Genomic DNA, 19,397 nt, shown 5'->3' with positions numbered 1-19,397 from the left:
GCTGTCAGTGGGGGTAGCAGGTGTAGGATGACAGGCTGTGAGTGGGGGTAGTGGTGTGGGGTGACAGGCTGTGATTGAGAAGGGGGTGAGTGGGATGACAGGTTGTGAGTGGGGGTAGTGGGTGTGGGATGATAGGCTGTGACTGAGAATCAGGGTTAGCGGGTGTAGGGCAGCAGGCTGTGATTGAGCAGGGGGTGTAGTGAGTGTGGTGTGACAGGTTATGAGTGGGGGTAGTGGGTGTGGGGTGATAGGCTTTTATTGAGAAGGGGCGTAGCAGGTGTGGGGTGACAGGCTGTGATTGAGAAGGGGGTAGCAGGCATGGGGCAACAGGCTGTGATTGAGAAGGTGGAGTAGTGAGTGTGGTGTGACAGGTTATGAGTGGGAGTAGTGGGTGTGGGGTGACAGGCTGTGATTGAGGGGGAGTACTGAGTGTGGAGTGACAGGCTGTGATTGAGAAGGGGGTTGGCGGGTGAGGCATGACAGCTTGTGAGTGGGGGTAGTGGGTGTGTGGTGACAGGTTGTGAGTGTGGGGTAGCGGGTGTGGGTGACAGGCTGTGAGTGGGGGTAGTGGGTGTGGGGCAACAAGCTGTGATTGAAAGGGGTAGTAGTGGGTGTGGGGTGATAGGCTATGATTGTGAAGGTGGGGTAACAGGTGTGGGGTGGCAGACTGTGAGTGAGAAGAGAGGTAATGGGTATGAGGTGTAAGTGGGGATAGCAGGAATGGGGTAACAGGAAGTGAAAGAGGGCAGCTGGTGTGGGGTGACGACGTGTGATTGAGAAGAGGGTAGCAGGTGTGGGGGGCAACAGGCAGTGATTGAGAACTGGGGGGTAGCAGGTGTGGGGCAAGAGGCTGCAATTGAGAAGAGGGAGTAGTAGGTGTGGTGTGAAAGGCTGTGATTAAGAAGGGGGCGTAGCAGGTAATTGAGAAGGGGGAGTGTGGGGTGACGAGCTGTGAATGGGGGTAGCGGGTGTGGGGTGACAGACTGTAAGTGTGGGAAGCGGGTGTGGGTAACAGGCTGTGATTTAGAAGGGAGGGTTGCGGGTTTGGGGTGACAGGCTGTGATTGAGAAAGGGGAGTAGCTGGTGTGGGGCAACAGGCAGTGATTGATAAGGGGGGGGAGTCCAGTGGGGGGTAACAGGCTATGATTAAGAAGTGGGTGTGTGGTGACAGGCAATAAGTGAGGGTAACTAGGGTGGGACAAAGGCAGGTCCAGCAGAGGGGGGGCACCACCGGCCAGGGACTGTGCACCGGACCACCGGGCCAATCCATCATATTCGCCCCACGGACTGGCAAGACCTATAGACTCCCCAGCAGCTCCGCCCCTTGTGATGACATCACCCACGTGCGACCCGCTGTATCAGGGGAAGAAGAACTTTGGTGAACTTGTGGACCCATGCCAGAGAACAGAGGTCGCCACAAAGTCAGAGGGACTGCTGACAGCTGGCTGTCCCAGGTGGAGGAGAGCTATCCAGTCACAGAAGATTCTAGATTTCTGGTGAGTATATTTTTAATCAGCCTCTTTTAATGTCTTTTTTCTCTGCCCTTTCTATCCCCACCCATGTCCTCTGCTCTATTTCCTGGTCACCCCACAGCCTGTCACCCCTCACCCCGCTACCTACACTTACAGCCTGTCATCCCACTTCCCCCCCCCCCCCCTTATCAATCACAGCCTATCATCCCACTCCTACTATCCCCCTTCTTAATCACAGCCTGTCACCCCACACCCACTACCCCCCTTCTCAATCACAGTCTGTCACCCCACTACCCACACTCTTAACTTGTCATCCCACACCCACTACCCCTTACTCACAACCTGACACCTCACACCCTCCACCCCCCTTCTCAATCACAGCCTGTCACCGCACACCCAAAAACCCCTCTTCTCAAACACAGCCTGTCACTCCACACCCGCTACTCCCCCATCTCAATCACAGCCTGTCACCCTACACCCACTACCCCCATTCACAACCTGTCACCCTACACCCGCTACTACCCCTTCTCAATCACTTCTCAGTCTGTCTCCCCACATCTCCTACCCCCTTCTCAATCACTGCCAGATGCCCCACACCCGCTAACCCCCTTCTCTCAATCACAGCCTGTCATCCCACACCCACTACCACCCTTCTCACTGACATCCTGACACCCCACACCCATTGTCACCACTCACATCCTGTCACCCCACACCCGATACCCCCCTTCTCACTAACAGCCTGTCACCACACACCCACTACCCCCCTCCTCACTCACAGCCTGTCACCCAACACACACAATCCCCCTTCTCAATATCAGCCTGTCATCCCACACCCACTACCCCCTTCTCACTGACAGCCTGACACCCCACACCCATTGCCACCACTCACAGCCTATCACCCCACACCGCTACCCCCACTCACAGCCTGTCACCCCATACCACTCACAACCTGTCACCCCACACCAGTGACGTAACTATAGAAGATGCAAGGGATGTAAATGCTATGGGGCCCAGCCGCTTCTGGTGCCCACCGGCCAAGGAAGCAACCCCACTGCACTATCTTTGTTTTTTGGTTTCACATTTTTTTTCCATTTATTTAAAATTAGTATTGAGCCACCTTTGGGTTCCGGGCTGGCAGTTTACTTCCTGGTATTAGAGGGGGTGTCGCTGTACAGAGCCTCACCGTGTGCCCAGAGCCGTTGTTGTAGAGAAACACTTGTGAGACATGAAAGTAGCTCCGCAGCGGTGCAGCTGATCACACGGTGATGGTGACCACACTCCAAGTTGGGCCAGGGCTGTTTGTTGACTGGGCCATGCAGCAGCAGCAGCAGCAGGGATACAGTCTGTATTGCCACAGCATACAGCACACGCCCCTTCCCTCACTGTTGGCTCTTCCTCCTCCTCACAGTGCAGTGGAACTTGTAAGCAGTCTAAAGGTCCTGCTCCTCTACAGCATCTGCCATGTTCGGCTGTGACTAGGAGACTTCAGCAATCAGCAGCACCATAGTTCTTTACCTAGAAGTTTGGTAATTTTACTCTGCGGTCCCTACTTTATGTCCCTTTTACCTTTCTCTGTCACTACGTTCCTGTTGACACTTTCTCTCTCTATGTTCCTACGTCCCTGCTGCCTCTTTCACTCTCTGTCCCTAAGTCCCTGCTGCCTCTCTCTCTCTTTCCATACATCCCTGCTGCCTCTCTCTCTTTGTCACTACGTCCCTGCTGCCTCTCTCTGTCCATACTACATGGCCCTGCTACCTCTCTCTGTCCCTACCTCCCTGCTGCCTCTCTCTCTCTGTCCCTACGTTCCTGCTTCCTCTCTCTATTGCTCCCTACGTCCCAGCTGCCTCTCTCTCTCTCTCTGTCACTACGTCTCCGCTGCCTCTGTCCCTGCTGCCTCTCTCTGTCCCTATGTCCCTGGTGCCTCTGTCCCTGCTGCCTCTTTCTGTTCCTACATACCTGCTGCCTCTCTTCGTACCTGTGACCCTGCTGCCTCTCTCTCTGTCCCTATGTCCCTGCTGCCTCTTTCTCTGTCCCTACCTCCCTGCTGCCTCTCTCTCTCTGTCCCTACGTTCCTGCTTCCTCTCTCTATTGCTCCCTACGTCCCAGCTGCCTCTCTCTCTCTCTGTCACTACGTCTCCGCTGCCTCTGTCCCTGCTGCCTCTCTCTGTCCCTATGTCCCTGGTGCCTCTGTCCCTGCTGCCTCTTTCTTTTCCTACATACCTGCTGCCTCTCTTCGTACCTGTGACCCTGCTGCCTCTCTCTCTCTGTCCCTATGTCCCTGCTGCCTCTTTCTCTGTCTCTACATTCCTGCTGCCTCTCTGTCTCTCTGTCCCTATGTCCCTGGTGCCTCTGTACCTGCTGCCTCTTTCTGTTCCTACATACCTGCTGCCTCTCTTCATCCCTGTGACCCTGCTGCCTCTCTCTCTGTCCCTATATCCCTGCTGCCTCTTTCTCTGTCTCTACATTCCTGCTGCCTCTCTGTCTCTCCATCCCTATGTCTCTGCTGCCTCTGTCCTTGCTGTCTCTCTCTTTAACTATGTCCCTGTTGCCTCTCTCTGTTCCTACGTACATGCTGCCTCTCTCTCTGTCCCTATTATATGGCCCTGCTACCTCTCTCTATCCCTACCTCCCTGCTGCCTCACTCTCTATCTGTCCCTACATTCCTGCTTCCTCTCTCTTTTGCTCCCTATGTCCCAGATGCATCTCCCTCTGTCCCTGCTGCCTCTGTTGGTTCCTATGTTCCTGGTGCCTCTGTCCCTGCTGCCTCTCTCTGTTCCTACATACCTGCTGCCTCTCTCTGTCCCTATGTCTCTGCTGCCTCTGTCCTTGCTGCCTCTCTCTGTCCCTATATCCCTGCTGTCTCACTCTGTCCCTACATCCCTGCTGCCTATCTCTTTCCCTATGTCCCTGCTGCCTCTCTCTCTCTCTGTCCCTACATCCCTGCTGCCTGTCTCCCTCTGTATCTACATCCATGCTGTCCCTCTCCCTCTGTTCCTATGCAACTGCTGTCTGTCTCTGTTCCTACATAACTGCTACCTCTCTCTCTCTCTCTCTCTCTGTCCCTATGTCCCTGCTGCCTCTATTTCTCTCTCCCTACATCCCTGCTGCCTATGTCCTTATGTCCCTGTTACTTCTGTCCATGCTGCTGCTTCTCTCTTGCTCTCCCTATGTCCCTGCTGCCTTTCTGTCTGTCCCTACATCCCTGGTGTCTCTCGCTGTCCCTTCATGCCTGCTCTATTTCTGTCCCTACGTCTCTGTTGCCTCTCTCTCTCTGTCCCTGCTGCCTATCTCTCTGTCCCTACGTCCATGCTGTTCCTCTCCCTCTGTCCCTACATCCCTGCTACCGCTCTCTTTCCCTATGTCCCTGCTGCCTCTCTCTCTGTCCCTACAGCCCTGCTGCCTGTCTCCCTCTGTATCTACATCCCTGCTGTCCCTCTCCCTCTGTAACTACGTGCCTGCTACATCTCTCTTTCCCTACGTCCCTGCTGCCTCTCTCTCCCTACATCCTTATAAGGGATGCAGTTAAAATGCAGCCAGATGGGATCCTGGCGATCAAAATACAGATGGCGTAATCCCTAATGATGGCATAAAACCGGCATCAAAATCCCGATGGAGATCAGGATCCCGGTGTAAAAATACAGACACCCAGAATCCCAATCTTTGCTATAGCGAGACACACTTGTGTCCTGCCGCTGGGGTGGGAGGTTAGGTTTAGCCTTTAGAAGGGTGGTTAGAGTGCTGGGATGGTTAGGGCTAGGCACCATCAAGGGGAGGTTATGGTTAGGCATCAAGTGGGGAGGGTTAGGTTTAGGCAGTGGGGAAGGGAGGGTTAGGGTTAGGCACCACCGTGGAGGGTTAGGGTTAGGCACCCACAAGGGAGGGTTACGGTAGGGGGCAGGGGAGTCTTAGGGTACTTTCTGGCGGGTTGTCGGGATTCTGATGGTTGGTATGCCACTGTCGGGGATTCTGACTGCCAGCATCCCATCCATCGGGATATCATATTGAATCCCTTTATAATACCCACATATTTAAAAAAAAACATTTAAAAAAAAACAATGTTTTTATCTTATAGAATTTTTTAATTCACTGTGTTTTAACAATATAAATAACAATATAAATATAGAGAGCTGAACCTTGAATTGGAAAACTAATGTATTAATTAAAAGTGCCACAAAAAGGCTTATTAGTCTATATATAGTAAAATAAGGAGATAAGGAATAGGGCAAAAATGCCTCTTATACAATAGGTACTCATGGTACTCATAAAGAATACCTTGAGAGGGGGTGACAAGTTTTCACTATTCGGCCTCCAACCACATACAAACCTAGGGTCCTGGTCTGAGTCCAGAAAACTCACAGATTCTGACAGTCTATTTATGTCCTTGATTGCAGGCCTTGAGCCCCTTTTCTAAATATTTTTTCCTGGAAGGTGACTACATATTGTTGCGTCTTATTCTTGTTTTTACAAAGCAGTGTTTTCTAGCTTTATTGTCTTTACCTGTGTGTCTGTCATCATAATCGACCTGCATCAGTTTAACTAGAGCCTCTACCTTGTGCAACAGAGGGACTCTGCTACTTTCACTATGTATCAATAATTCAAAGACAAAACTATAGTGGGTGCAGGGGTCTTATTCAAGCACATTATTAAACATTGGGGCACATGTAAATTTAGACATCTCTATTTCTTTTTTGCTTGAAATACAGTATGCTTTTCCTTACTAATACACACCAAAAATGTGTATGCATACCTCCATATACAGATATTGTCATATCTTACACTTAGGACTCTTCACACTGGAAGAGGTAGATTGGGAAAGGGAAGAGGCAGGTCGGGGGGGGACCAAGGAGATTGGGGGAGGGCAGAGACAGATTGGGGGATGGAAAAGACAAATTGTGGTAGGGTAGAGGCAGATTGGGGGAGGGAAGATGTAGCTGAGGGGAAGGAAAAGACAAATCATAGTAGGGAAAAGGCAGATTGGGGGAAGGAAGATGCAGATCAGGAGAGGTAAGTGGCAATAGGGGAAGATGCAGATCAGGGGAAGGAAGATGCAGCTGAGGGGAAGGCAAAGACAAATTGTGGTAGGGAAGAGGCAGATTGGAGGAGGGAAGATGCAGCTGAGGGGAGGGCAAAGACAAATCCTGGTAGTGAAAAGGCAGATTGGGGGAGGGAAGACGTGGATCAGAGGATCGAAGTAGAAGATTGGGGAAGGGAAGAGGCAGATTGGGGAAGGGAAGATGCAGCTGAGGGGAGGGAAAAGACCAGCGGGGTAGGAAAGAGGCAGATTGAGGGAGGGAAGACGTGGATCAGAGGAGGGAGGTGGAATATTGGGGAAGGGAAGAGGCAGAGCAGGAGAAGGAAGATTCAGCTTAAGGGAAGGAAAAGACCATCGAGGTAGGGAAAAGGCGGATCAGGGGAGGGAGGAGGCAGATTGGGGAAGGGAAGATGCAGCTGAGGGGAGGGAAAACACCAATTGGGTAGGGAAGAGGCAGATTGGGGGAGGGAAGACGTGGATCAGAGGAGGGAAGTGGAAGATTGGGGAAAGGAAGAGGCAGATCAGGGGAAGGAAGATTCAGCTTAGGGGAAGGAAAAGACCATTGTGGTAGGGAAGAGGCTGGCAAGCATAAGCCAAGTAATAGAATGGCAGTAATATTATACGAAGTCTCAGCAGACAATTTAGATGGCCATTCCAAGTTGATCGCTAGCTGCATTCGTTCGCTGTGCAGCGATGAGGCTAAAAAACTGCACTTCTGCGCATGAGGCGCAATGCGCATGCGGGACGTACTATTACAACGAACGATATAGTTTCACACATGGTCTAGCAAAGCTTTTCAGTTGCACTACTGGCCACAGAGTGATTGACATGAAGTGGGCGTTTCAGGGTGTCAACAGACCGTTTTCAGGGAGTGTTCGTAAAAATGCAGGTGTGCCAGGAAAAACGCAGGCATGGCTGGGCAAACGCAGGCATGGCTGGGCGAACGCAGGGCGTGTTTGTGACATCAAAACAGGAACTGAACAGTCTGAAGTCATCGTAAGAGCTGAGTAGGTATTGAGCTACTCTAAAACTGCACACAAAAACTTTCCCGCCGCTCTGCGATCCTTTCATTCGCACTTATGCTAAGCTAAAATACACTCCCAGTGGGAGGCGGCATAGCGTTTGCATGGCTGCTAAAAACAGCTAGCAAGCGAACAACTCGGAATGACCACCTTAGACTTTGACAGGAAAGAAGAATGTCTTTTGATTTTTAAATGGAAAAACAACATATGTTAGTATTTAAATTAGTTTAATTTGTTTCTCCCCTAATTTCTAATACCTTTTACCAACCAAAGAAACTTTGAAAACAAATTATTCTCTGATGATACTGTAAAGGGGAATATTTTGACTCTAATCACTTTTACAAAAATGAGCATATCACTGATATATACACTAACTGTTATGTTCAAAGCAAGCTATAAAATTACCCAGTGGTTTTCCCATTTCCATATAATGACAGCAGGTCCAAGAGATCTTGCTGGATTCATGCTTGCTCCAGTGTAGTTTATCTTAAAAGGAAAGGATAAACAATAACAATGTTATAAGAAAGCACAGGTCATTAAAGTAGAGGCACCACCTTCGTGTATTGGTGGTGGTCATTTTTGGCCTGAATCAGAGAAAGTTGCCTGCAAGTGTTGCAAAATTCATTGCATGAAAATAAATGCGTCTCTTTGCCTATGTTCTAGAAGGCAGCATCTGTTTGCCCACACCGTCTCCATCCATCCGCTTGTGAAAGTTGCCATCATCACTGTCAGCACATGTGTACCAGCCCTACTATACCTGGTGCAAGAGATCAATAACAAATTTAGACAGATCTATGAGTATGCTCAACTCTGCAAAGCTTGCAGTTCTGCCTACATGCCCAAGATACACTCCAAGCTCTAAGCTCATATACGATCAGCCAGTTGCTGCACAATTTCACCCATTCAGCTACAAGTGGAGATATGGCTGGTGGAGATATGGCTGAGATGCCCACAGTTTTTCATTGTTATGTATTGTCAGCTTGGATGCATAACTTTGTCTTCAAAACATCCGCCTGTTGTGCTTGAAAGCAACTCTGAATTAGGCCTATTGTGTGCTAACAAATACCCATGCAGATACATGCAATACATTTCCTCTGATATTACTGATATATGATTGCTGACTATGCCCACGTAATAACAAACAACACAATGATCAGACAATAAATGTACTCTGTCCTGTAACTTTGCATAACATGTCTACATCTACAATGTATTAATGTTTCGTAAAGGATTTTATTGACTATATGCTGGGAAGCGGTTAAGGTACTGCCGCAAGGGATCCTGGCGATCACAATGCCGATGCCGGAATCCTGCACAGCAGTACAATGCTGGCACCAGAATACAAGCGAGACAGGCTATTCTCCCTCTGTGGGTGTCCACAAAAATATAACCTGTGGCGAGCGCAGCAAACAACCGTGCCCGCAGTGCAGCGAGTGCAGCAAGCCTGCAAGGAGCTTACTAGCGCTTGTCCCTCTGCCAGCATACTGGTGGCCAGCATGCCGCTGCCGGGATACTGAAGACCAGCCTCCCAGCCACTGGTATTTCAGCCAATAATGCAGGGGTGGATTTAGGGGTGAGGCTGCTCCTAGGCATAACAGTAATGGCCGCCCCCTGCGTGCCTAATTTTATTATTTCTATTGATTGGTTATAAGCCCTCATTTGATGATAGCCAATATAATAGAATAATAAAGAAAAAGCCACTAACTAAGACTTTTTTATGTTTAGTTATGTATACATATATACTTAGTAGAACAGCTTACAGGGTCAGTATGTGCACAGTGTCGGGTTGGGGCATGAAGGGCCCACCGGGGAATGCAGTGGGAGGGGCCCATGTTTAGGGGTGTGGTCAGTCTCCAGAGGGGGTGTGGCCAGCCACTACATTGGTTTGCCTAATCATTAGTGAGTGCAGGCCCAGACAAATATAAATACTGCTAGTGCGTGCATGATAATGTACCAGATAAATATTGGCAATGCACTGTAGAGCATACATCATAGTCCTGTGCAGTATAAGGTAACATATGTATAATGTATAATTCAAGAACACAGTCTGGAACCTGATCACTAGAGAAGGAGGAGGGCCCGAAGGCAGTGGGGCCCACCGGTGGTTTCCCCTGTACCCCTGTGAGCCAGTCCGACCCTGTATGTGCATGTACTACCGTTTTACATGCCATTCAAGATGGCATATGGGCCCTCATTCCGAGTCGTTCATTCGGTATTTTTCATCGCATCGCAATGAAAATCCGCTTAGTACGCATGCGCAATATTCACACTGCGACTGCGCCAAGTAATTTAACAATGAAGATAGTATTTTTACTCACGGCTTTTTCATCGCTCCGGCGATCGTAATGTGATTGACAGGAAATGGGTGTTACTGGGCGGAAACACAGCGTTTTATGGGCGTGTGGCTGAAAACGCTACCGTTTCCGGAAAAAACGCAGGAGTGGCCGGAGAAACGGGGGAGTGGTTGGGCGAACGCTGGGTGTGTTTGTGACGTCAAACCAGGAACGACAAGCACTGAACTGATCGCACAGGCAGAGTAAGTGTGGAGCTACTCTAAAACTGCTAAGTAGTTTGTGATCGCAATATTGCGAATACATCGGTCGCAATTTTAAGATGCTAAGATACACTCCCAGTAGGCGGCGGCTTAGCGTGTGTAACTCTGCTAAATTCGCCTTGCGACCGATCAACTCGGAATGAGGGCCATGGTTCAATATAGTGGAAATATTTAGCAGTTACTGGTACTTTTTAGGATGACAGTACCAACACAAGCATCCAAGTGCCACCCCCAAACAGGTGCCGCCCCTACTCACGTGCCTTGTGTACCTAATGGGAAATTCACCACTGCAATAATGTGCCTAGGGGCGGCCTGTCCCCTAAATCCACCTGGATACTAACACCCCTTAAACCTCATAGTGTGAAACCACAGAAGATGTTGTGGCTTTGAAAAGTGCTGCACAATAAATCTCCCCCAGTGTCTGTAAAAGGAAGATCATAAGCTGCAGGGTCGTACATATTGTTGATATTAATGAATTACAAATGTGGATGCATTCCGTCACACTCCGAATCTCTCTAAACTATACACATATCTGGACGCTACCACCAGTGTCAGACTGGGGCATGAAGGGCCCACCGGGGGAATGCTGTTGTAGGGGACATGCTTAAGGGTGTGGCCAGGCTCCACTGGGGCGTGGCCAGCCACCACAGACGCTTGGCTAACCATTACAGAGTACATGTTCTGTTCCCCTTGGTAAATATATAATAAACCATATCCTTGTGAAGTATAATGTAACATAAGTATAATGCATAATTCAAGTGCGCTAGGAAATAGTCTCAAACCTGATCCCTAGAGGAGGAGGAGGGCCCACAGGCAGTGGGGCCCACTGGTGGTTTCCCCTGTTCCCCTGTGGGCCAGTCCGACCCTGGCTACCACTCATATCTCTTGAACAAATCATTACTGTTCCATAAAAATATCACAAAATTCAGTGTACAACCGTTTATGAAAGATACATTTCAAACACTGAAAATATCATTTTTAAGTGGATCCAAAATCATTGTATAATTAGGTAGCAGAAGTCATTGCTACTTACTGCAAATAAATGTCCTATTACGACAGAAATTCCAATTGCAAGTGCAGGAGACTTGTCCTTATTATGTGGATCACAGCTTGCGCAAATGGTAAAAACCAACTGGAATGTAATTATGAGTTCTATTAAGAGTCCATGACCAATGGAAAGTCTCTCATTTATCTGTTGAAGACAGGAATAATATGAAAGCATTGTATCTGTACAAATATTAATTAACTGCATGACAAAAAAAAATCATATTTTCATATTATTTTAAAAGAAGTTATTAAATAATGGTTGTGACATTTTGGCAACTTTCAACTAATATTCATGAGCATGCAGTCCTTCAATTCACTATATAAACCAGTCACTGCAACTTCATAACTAATATTCATTGTCAGGTGCAGGGTGCCATTACAAGTACCCAGGATATTACCCTAAGCCAGAAATACTGTGCAAAATTGTGATATAGTGCAAATGAAAATAATGAAAAACAGGCTAATTTTTAGCTTTGTGCAAGAACTTGCAGCAGTTTCAACTGGCAGGATATCATGATATTGGTTTTGTTTAGCATAACATCATTATTAAGATGTTAACAAAATATATATAAGTATTTTAGACCTGGAATATCTGTTGGATTAACATCAGCCGCCCCTGTCCTGCTCGCTCCGTGGCCGCCCTTTCCCAGGTAGCTCTCCGCCCTCCTCCTCCAGCTCACCTCCATTTTCCAGTCAGCTTTCCGCACTCTTCCCGGTCATCTTAATGTGATCTACAAGGAGTGCACTGTGCACAAGCACGTAGGCATGATGATCTAATTAAAATTAGGGAAGGATTATTAATATATACTGTATATATATATATATATATATATATATATATTTGGTTCTAATTCCCCGCTCGCGTTTTGGTTTGGATTGGTTTTGCCAAAACCACTCTTTCGTGTTTTGGATCTGGATGATTTTTGAAAAAAACAGCTAAAATCACAGAATTTGGGGGTAATTTTTATCCTACGGTATTATTAACCTCAATAGCATTAATTTCAACTCATTTCCAGCCTATACTGAACACCTCACACCTCACAATATTGTTATTAGGCCAAAAGGTTGCACCAAGGTGGCTGTATGACTAAGCTAAGCGACACAAGTGTGCGGCACAAACACCTGCCACATCTAGGAGTGGCACTGCAGTGTCAGACAGGATGGCAGATTTAAAAAATAGGCCCCAATCAGCACATCATGCAAAGAAGAAAAAGAGGTGCAATGAGGTAGCTGGATGGCTAAGCTAAGTGACACAAGTGTGCGGCACAAACACCAGGCCCATCTAGGAGTGGCACTGCAGTGTCAGACAGGTTGGCACTACTCAAAAACTAGGCCCCAAACAGCACATCATGAAAGAAGTAAAAGAGGTGTAATGAGGTAGCTGTATGATTAAGCTAAGCGACACAACGACATGGCCCATCTAGTAGTGGCATACAGTGGCTGAATGTCAAAAGTGGCCCGCAATTTTTCAGTCCACTGACAGCATCTCCTGCATGCCCATGTCATTTTTCAAAAATTCTGCAATTGGTGGACTTATACGGCAGTACCCCTGGACTAATACAGTAGTACCCCTGGATTTATATGGCAGTGTCAGACAGGATGGCATTTTAAAAAACCATGCCCAAACAACAAATGATGCAAAGATGAAAAAGAGGTGCACCAAGGTTGCTGTATGACTAAGCTATACGGTGGATTTATTCGGCAGTACCGCTGGACATATACGGCAGTATCAATGGACATATACGGCAGTATCACTGGACTGGACTATACACCAATACCACTAGAATTATACGGCAGGATCACTGGAATTATATGGCAGGATCACTGGAATTATACGCCAGTACCACTGGAATTATACGGCAGGATCTCTGGAATTATACGGCAGGATCACTGGACTTATACAGCAGGAGCCCTGCAATTATACGGCAGGACCACTGGACTTATACGGCAGGATCGCTGCAATTATACAGCAGGATTACTGGAATTATACAGCAGGATCACTGGACTTATATGGCAGGATCACTGCAATTATTCGGCAGGATCACTGGATTTATACAGCAGTACCGCTGGACATATACGGCAGTACCGCTGGACATATACGGCAGTACCGCTGGACATACATGGCAGTATCACTGGACTGGACTTATACACCAGTACCACTGTAAATTATACGGATGGATCACTGGACTTATACGCCAGTACCACTGGAATTATACGCCAGGATCACTGGAATTTTACGGCAGGATCACTGGACTTATACGGCAGGATCACTGCAATTATGCAGCAGGATCACTGGATTTATACCGCCGTACCGCTGGACATATACAGCAGTATCAATGGACATATACAGCAGTACCACTGAACATATACGGCAGCACAGGGACACCACCACTGGACTGATGCAGGACAACACATCACCACTGCAATGGACTGGACTTATACAGCAGCACTGGCCATATGGTAGCAGAGGACACCACCACTGTGACTGAACTGATGCAGCACAACACAGCACCACTGAACTGATGCAGCACAACACATCACCACTGGACTGGACTTATACAGCAGCACTGGACATATGGCAGCAGAGGACACAACCACTGTGACTGGACAGATGCAGCACAAGACACGGACACTGAGGGCATTGAGGATGGAGACACGTCCTCTCTCTACACTCTCTAATGTAGAAGTGAAAATGGCGACGACGCGCGGCTCCTTATATGGAATCCAAACCCTGTGAGAATCCGACAGCGGCATGATGACGTTTTGCCTTGTTCTGGTTTCTGAGTCAGGTGGAAAAACCTGAGCCTGACTCGAAACCGGGCTCGGGTGTTGAAGTCCGGTAGGGTTCGGTTCTCTGAGAACCAAACCCGCTCATCTCTAATATATATATATATATATATATATATATATATATATATAAAAACAGTAATGATATGGACACTATTATTGTGAATAGATCTGTGCAGTAAAGAAGACAAGAAGAACAAATAAATATTGTATCCTATAACTTGAATGTACTCCCCATATTTGAACAGTGGCAAGTTTTCTGATCAGTCCAGTGGTTCGCATTGGTCTTTATCCTGGAAACAATAATGACAAAAAGCAACGCATAGTGCAATATATAGCTTCTGTGATGAGGTTTTTTTTTAATTCAAATAAATCCACATGTACCATATATGTAGGCAAAATATGAAATTTGTACCTAAAACAGCTTATTAAATATCCTGGATCCTGTGTGCTCAGTGGTATCAGCAACATATAAGGTAAGAAAAAATAATAATTGAAGTAAAAGTTTCAGAAGTGGAGCTTATCTGGTTTGTCTAAGATGCCAGCCCAACAGGAGCAAAACCTCAACGTGTTTCGTCCAATAAATACAGTATATTTGTAGGGCTTCATCAGTGGGATATTTTCACATGTCCCCTGGGACCCCTTATATACCTTAAGTGAACAGGAAACAGGTTCTCGCTACCTCCTCACACCTGTATATGACATAACTTCCTGTTATTTAAATATATAAAATTTTGCCTAATAACAGAATGGCCACCATAGAAAACTGAGAATGGAAGTGAGTGAAAATACTGTTTTGATCAAGCCGTTTCACAAAAAGTATCTTATAACCAAACACAGATTTCTTTATATATAAATTTATAAACCTAAAGAACACCACAGAAAAGTGTGATTATTGGGAGTCATTCAGACCCGATCGCTGCTGTGCGTTTTCGCACAGCAGCGATTAGGTCTGAACTGCGCATGCGTCGGCACCGCAGTGTGCCGGCACATGCCAGACAGCCGACGGCTGTCTTAGGCTAGTGATCGCCTCTGCCTGATTGACAGGCAGAGGCGGTCGCTGGGCGGCGGGAGGGGGTGGGCCAGCGGCATTTGCCCACCATTTTGGGGTGGCGGGCTGCGGCGGCTGTGTGACATCACACGCAGCCGCTGCTACCTGATCAGCGACGGGTACCTCCCTACCAGCGCGCAGGAGCTGCATTGATAGGGAGCTACTCCCGAAGTACAAAAGCATTGCCGCTGTACGATGCTTTTGTACTTCTGCGGGGGGGGGGGGGGGGGCGCTAGGGCCTGACATGCGGGGCAGACTAGCTCTGTGCTGGGCGTCCCCCCGAATGTCAGGGAACATGATTGTAGCTGTGCTAAATTTAGCACAGCTACGATCAACTCGGAATGACCCCCTAGGCCCCAAAGAGCACATAATGCAAAGAAAAAAAAGAGGTGCTCCGAGGTCGCTGGGTGACTAAGCTAAGTGACACAAGTGTGCGGCACAAACACCTGGCCCATCTAGGAGTGGCACTGCCGTGGCAGACAGGATGGCAGTTTTAGAAACTAGGCCCCAAACAGCACATACTTGACAATGTACTTCACTTTGATTTCATTTAATTGTCACTTGACAAGACTTCTGATGAATGCACTGCAAGTGACATATAAGAGAGAATGTTCCTAGGTGTTTAATGTCCTTACCCCTACTTATTACGGATTGACAAAGGCAACACACAGCTTGACACCTGTTGTCCGGATTTGTGGAGAAATAATTCCACACCGAAGGGGGGGCTTTTTTGGTATTTTGCCCAGGCATAACAATGGGCTTATTCATCCCATGGACAACAACTGTCTCCATTGGTGCCTTACTCAAACAAACCACATCACCATCAGAATCCTCATCGTCAAATTACTCTTCTGCGCCAGCTACACCCATATCCTCCTCATCCTGGTGTACGTCTACATTGACATCCTCAATCTCAATATCAGTAACTGGACTGGTGGTGCTCTTTCCAGCACTTGCAGGGGGTGTACAAATGGTGGTAGGAGCCTCCTCTTTCCATACTGTCTTGGAAAGGTCAGGCCTAGACATTGCATCCGCGGACACACTGGGACTCTCCTTGGGGATTTATGATATCTCTGAACGCACAGTTGTTTTTCCCTGTGCTTTAACAAGCTTAAATTTTTTTTTGAGAGGGAGGAGGGCTTCCATCCTCATGAGAAGCTGAGCCACCAATTATGAACATAGGCCAAGGCCTTTGCCTTTCCTTGCCACTTCGTGTCGTGAATGGCAATACTTTTTTTTCTGATTATTAATTCTTTCTTCTTGGATTTTACACGCCCTCTATGACATTGGGCATCGGCCTTATCAGACGACGTTGATGGAATTGCATCGTCAATGTCATGACTGGTGGCAGCAGCAGCTTCAGCACTACTACTAGGAACTGGAAGTGGTTCCTGATCCTCCACTATTTTTTCCTCCAAATTTTTGTTCTCCATTTCACAAGAAAGCACCCCTTTATTATTACAGCACATAGAACAGTGCCCCTTTATTTTCACAGCGTTCTTATATTCTTATAGCACACAGGAGCAGTGTGCTTTTAATTTGTAAGAACTGGACCCCACCAAGAATATATCACATCTATGAAACATTGCGGCACAACAGTGGCAGACAGGATGGCATACTTCAGGTGGGAAGTAGGAAATTTACATAATCAGAATGCATAAATGATAATGCCCAAATGGACAATCAAGATGTCACATTTTACCGTATCTGCTACAGGTGCTCCTCGGGTAATGCCAAGAACCATGGATTAATATTTACTTACATTAAGACATCTCAAATTTACATGATAGATTTGCCAAATTTTTAACACTCATTTATTTATATTTACATCCATGAAAATCAGAAACCCCGGTGCGAAGAACGGGTAGAACAGATAGTATATAAATATATGTCCTCGTAACATCAATGGAGTAAAAGGTAACTTAATATTTTTCATCATTGTGAAATGAAGGTCTTTTTTATACTGGAGTCGCCAAATGTTTTTTTCACTTATGCACCCAAAGTTTCCATAGCAATGGTGTGGATACACTGGCAATACCACCTCATCTCTTTCACCATCAGACACGTTCAATGCATTTCTACCTCCAGCAACTTTAATCTAAATAAGCAGTTCCTAAGCGTCAGAACTATTAAAATAAATATATTTACCTCTGTTACACCTAAGTGTCCAATAACATTGAGAGGAGTAATAAGGTATAGAAGTCCAGCTCCCAAGATGGCTCCAAGGCACTGTGCAATGATGTAAAATACTGACTTGGCAAGTGTTATTTTCCTTGTACAGACAAGAGCGATAGTCACAGCAGGATTAAGGTGAGCACCACTGATGTGGCCAAAACAGTGCACCATGGTAACAATGCCAAATCCAAAGCAAAGGGATATCTGCACTATATCAGTTAGGTGAGGGTTGTCTGCTGATCCCCAATTGATTGTTGAACCAAGACCCAGAAGAACAAAAATAAGAGTTGCCACAAATTCTCCAGATACGGCTTTCCAGAATGACTGTGTCCATACACCTTTAAAAGCCACCATGACGATTCTATCTATACTGTAGATCAAATTCCTGGCAAAGGAAAGAAAGAAGATTTTTTTTTTAATAGATGCAATGTTAACAATATAATCATTGACATGTGTATGTGAGCATTGCATGTGAAATGATCATTCAAGTATTTCATTTGGTCGAAATTGTTTTTGTTAAAGGCATTCCTGAGATGCTGCAAGTTTCATCACAATGTAGGAGAATGATCAACATCTGCTACACATGAACGGAAATCCAAACCTGGGTCATAATACCAACTAGATAATGCCTTTTTCAACTATTAACACAGATAACTGTGCTGAAACTTACACATACTGTAACTGTTTCCTGGTAGTTGAGGGAAATGGAGATTAGTAGAGATGTGTTTTGGCTTTGGTTTTGATCTGTATTTTTTGTCAATAAATCATAAAAACAGCTAAAATCATAGAATTTGGGCCTGTTTTTTTTCCTACAGTATTATTAACCTCAATAACATTAATTTCTAGTCATTTCCAGTCAAGTTTGACCACCTCACAGCTCACAATATTGTTTTCATCCAGCTTAGACCAAAAGGTTGCACCGAGGTAGCTGAATGAGTAAGCTAAGCGACAGCAGTGGGCAGCACAAACATGTGGCACTTAAACTTCTAACATGTCACATCTAGGAAACAGAATGGCACTGCAGTGGCAGACACGGTGGCAGTTTAATAAACTATGAAAATGTTTGTTGCCTACATAAGAAGACCGTCAGCAATGATCCAAACAGCACATAATGCAAACAAAAGAGGTGCAAGATGGAATTGTCCCACCCACCCTTATGTTGTATATATTAAACAGAACATGCACAGTTTAACCAATCACTTCAGCGACAGGGACTGCCACTTGTGGCTGAAATGATTGGTTTGTTACTTTGTTTGGGCCCCCATAAAATAAGCTGCCAATGGGCAGTAAACATTACGAGCAATGATTTCTACGTACACAAACTGGCTCTACATAGGCAAAATGACATCATTCATCGTCATCATCATCTGATTCCTCATTCCCATCAGTGTGTACAGATGTGTCCTCAAACATCTTTGCTCAAATGATCAGCATGGCATGTGCATCATGGGAATGCGCGCCACCACGCTTCCTATTGTCTGCTATTATTCATGAGTGCATATGCAGCCATGATTTCTGCAGTGGAAAACCTCATGTAACTATGGGCAGCTGGAGCATTTATTCCGACTGCCCATGCTCATGCTGTGCCGTGGACTCGCCCCCACGCTATGCAGGATGGCAGGAGCGCCTTACTTCTGCTGCCTGCAAATAAAAGCTGGTACCTTCCATTCGTTCACGGGTGCGGGCATACACACAACCCCGCTAACATCACACAAGGATGTACGGGTACACATCTGTATATCATCTTCGTCCCAAAATATTAATTTGTCCCTGCTGGAATCCACCATTACAGGTGCGCCTGTATTTTTTTGGACGTAATTGCCAGTAAAGGTCTTCCTCGTGGAATTGGTAACATCATCTTTTCCACATTTTGGAGAAGTAACCTCATACGCCGATCGCTGACAAGACTTTTGGCTGCGCTGAAACTCTTTCTGAGTACACACTGGAGGGTGAGCAACTTAAGTAAAGTAAATCCAGTCTTTGCACGAGTCTGCAAATTGCCTTTTTTTTCTTACCGGTAGGTAAACAGACTGTCTGACTTGCCTACTTGGATGCTATCATTAAAATAATCATCAACCATTCTATGACAGGTGACCGTATTGAGGGGGTCATTCCCATATGTTCGCACGCTGCTTTTTTTCGCAGCGCAGCGATCAGGTCACGACTGCGCATGTGTATGCACCGCAATGCACAGGTGCGTCATATGGGTACAAAGCGGAACGTTGCTGAGTGATGGATTTAACGAAGAATCCATTCA

General features: G+C 46.6%; 1 pseudogene; it reads right to left on the bottom strand.

Annotated features, from left to right (window-relative positions):
* LOC134929297 (aquaporin-4-like) overlaps nucleotides 1-17,521 on the bottom strand; it is a 61,433-nt pseudogene extending 43,912 nt beyond the window's left edge.
* Between the last annotated feature and the right edge of the window lie 1,876 nt (nucleotides 17,522-19,397).

This window comes from Pseudophryne corroboree, chromosome 5 (genome assembly GCF_028390025.1).
Source record: "Pseudophryne corroboree isolate aPseCor3 chromosome 5, aPseCor3.hap2, whole genome shotgun sequence".
Lineage (NCBI taxonomy): Eukaryota > Metazoa > Chordata > Amphibia > Anura > Myobatrachidae > Pseudophryne > Pseudophryne corroboree.
Note: the sequence above shows the minus strand (reverse complement) of the source record. Positions and strands in the feature narration are given on the sequence as shown.